Source organism: Myotis yumanensis, unplaced genomic scaffold, assembly GCF_028538775.1.
Source record: "Myotis yumanensis isolate MYYU_CA2020_CCGP unplaced genomic scaffold, mMyoYum1.0.hap1 SCAF_1, whole genome shotgun sequence".
Lineage (NCBI taxonomy): Eukaryota > Metazoa > Chordata > Mammalia > Chiroptera > Vespertilionidae > Myotis > Myotis yumanensis.
In genome coordinates, this window is record NW_027223752.1 from 106,242,490 (window position 1) to 106,245,275 (window position 2,786).

General features: G+C 40.5%; 1 pseudogene; it reads right to left on the minus strand.

Annotated features, from left to right (window-relative positions):
• Positions 1–441: 441 nt before the first annotated feature.
• On the minus strand, positions 442–1,355 carry LOC139004783 (eukaryotic translation initiation factor 1-like; annotated as a pseudogene).
• Positions 1,356–2,786: the final 1,431 nt, after the last annotated feature.

Consider the following 2,786-nt stretch of genomic DNA (forward strand, 5'->3'; position numbering starts at 1 on the left):
AAACTCCACCTACCTGTTCAGGTTGGAAATCTTTGCGTACCAAAGGCTCCTTCTAATCGTACAGATGCCCTTGCTGTCTTACCAATTTCAGCTTCATTGAGGGCTATCTCTGCCCAAAAGCTCCTTCCTCTGGCCAGAGAGAGCCGTCTGTGATCTTGGGGCCTTGAGTTTGGCTGAAACATCACCTTATTGCTTTGGTTCAGGTTGGACACTACCAGGTGCATACTGCTTGACCTCTGTTTAAATGAGGGATTTCAAGACTAAACAACACAGCTCTTTTCACTTATCAAATGAAGGAGTTACACTAGTCCAAGTGAAAAGCAGACCTTAACGGTTACATTATACAAGCTGTGAGATTTTTAAACTTGTTACAAGGGACAGAGGGAAACCCTACTCATTTGCAAGGAAAGCCTCACTTAAGCTTTAGCGAGTAAAAAGCACTTAAAACCCACAAACATTCAACTGGTCGTCCTTAGCCAGTCCAATTTCTATAAGGAACTGACATATGCTCTTATGCTGGTCACCCTGTAGCTGAATCACTTCTCCATAGATGCTCAATTACAGTACCATTGCAGGCAAATTTCTTCTTAAACACCTTCACTAGTTTCTTTTTATCATATCATCAGTGATGCCTTGGACAGTACTAAGGGTCTTCCTATAATTTCTCTGTTGAATTCTTATATGGATATTAGAGGCCCGGTGCATGAAATTTGTGCACTGGGGCGGGGGGGGGGGGGGGGGATGTCCCTCAGGCCAGCCTGCACCCTCTCCAATCTGGGGCCTCTCAGGGGATGTCCGACTGCTGGTCATCTGGCAGTTGGACATCCCTCTCACAATCCAGGACTGCTGGCTCCAAACCACTCACTTGCCTGCTTGTCTGATTGCCCCTAACCACTTCTGCCTGCCAGTCTGATCACCCCCTACTACTCCTCTGCCAGCCTGATTGATGCCTAACTCCTCCCCTGCCAGCACGATTGCTACTAACTGCCCTCCCCCGCTGGCCCACTTGTCCCCAACTGCCCTCCCCTGCTGACCCGGTCACCCCCAACTGCCATCCCCTGCCATCTTGATCGCCCCTAACTTCCTTCCCCTGCCAGCCCAGTTGCCCCCAACTGCCCTCCCCTGCCGACCTTGTCCCTCCCAACTACTCTCCCATGCTGGCCTGGTCGCCCCAACTGCCCTCCCCTGCCTGCCATCTTTGACCACATGGGGGCAGCCATCTTGTGCAAGGGTGTGATGGTCAGTTTGCATATTACCTCTTTATAATGGAGGATAGTCTTCAGTGTTAGCAGGAAGTAGAACATCAACTTACTTGAATCAGGGTTAAAAGAATGGAGTTTCTGGATAGCAGACATATACATTCCTTTTCCTCTGTGGTAACTACCCAGGGAAGGCTGCTGAGGGGTGGGGGGGGGGGGCTGTGTATTGAAGCATTAGGAAGTGAGGAGGCTCAATAGGGAGGTTGCTGAGTGCCAGCGGGGGCTCACTGAGCACTTTTAAATACCTTAATCTTACATATTGACATATTATAAAACTGTTTTGAATGGTATTTTAAAAGAGATTTAATGTAACATATTATGTACATATTTGTTGTATTTGAATTTAGTATTATCTTTATCACAGATCTCAACTGTCCACAATAGAAGCTCGATTGAAAACAGGTAACATATTTTTTTAAAATATTTTTTCTAATCCTTATCAGTGTACATAGCTAATTGGTAAAAAATATTAAATCTAAATTTAGTATCATGAACATTTTGATTCATATCTTTCCTTACAATATTGTACTCTTTGGTTGATGGTGTTAGATGCTGTAAAAATCAAAAATTTTAAATTAAAAATTTAAATTAAGGATTAGAGCTAGTGTACAACCACTCCCCGCCGAAAACAGGAATTAAATTTGTAGATAGTGAGAAACTGACCCTTATTTTGAAGTAATTATCATCATTCAGAGGCATGACCTCAATATATAACAGTGTATTGCTAAATCATTTCATATATGTTTATATATGTACATACACATATACATATACATATATATATATACATATATATACACACATTATCATGAACATAACTGAATTAATTGATTAATCCAGTTAAATCCTATAGTTTTCACTAGTGAGTCTGTTTAACATATTGTGATTAAACAGACTCACTGCTTAAACTCAAATCCATTAAGAAACCAAAAGCCTGAGCAAGATATATTAATGCATCAGTAAACTCTGTCAGTAAGAGTTAGGTACCTGCCCAGTGATAATAAAGTGTGTCATTGTTTCCTTTTAGTCACTGACTTGAATTATTGAGAATTCAAATTCAGTGTACATGAAGCACTTATTCCTTAACTACACATAGCTTTATATGTAAAATTTTGGCTTTTATTGCCATACAGAAAAGAGGGAAGAATTACCTAGAAGTATGTATGTATCTGCTTCTTTACTATTTTTAAAAAATTTATCTGTAGGGATTTTCTTAGATCTTTTAAATTTTATTGAATTTATTGGGGTGACCCTGGTTAACAAAGTTATAAAGATTTCAGGTGCACAAGTCTACAGCACATCATCTGTACACTGTATTGTGTGTTCACCACCCCAAGTCAAGTCTTCATCCATCACCATTTATACCCCCTATTCCTTCCTCCATCTGCCCCAGCACCTCCTGTGACCTGGTAATCATGATACTGTTTTCCATGTTCATTATTTTTAATATTTATAAATTACAGATCCAGGTGAATTAATAAGAATTAAGTAATAAATGTAATAACTAATAGCCAGAGTTTTTAAAAG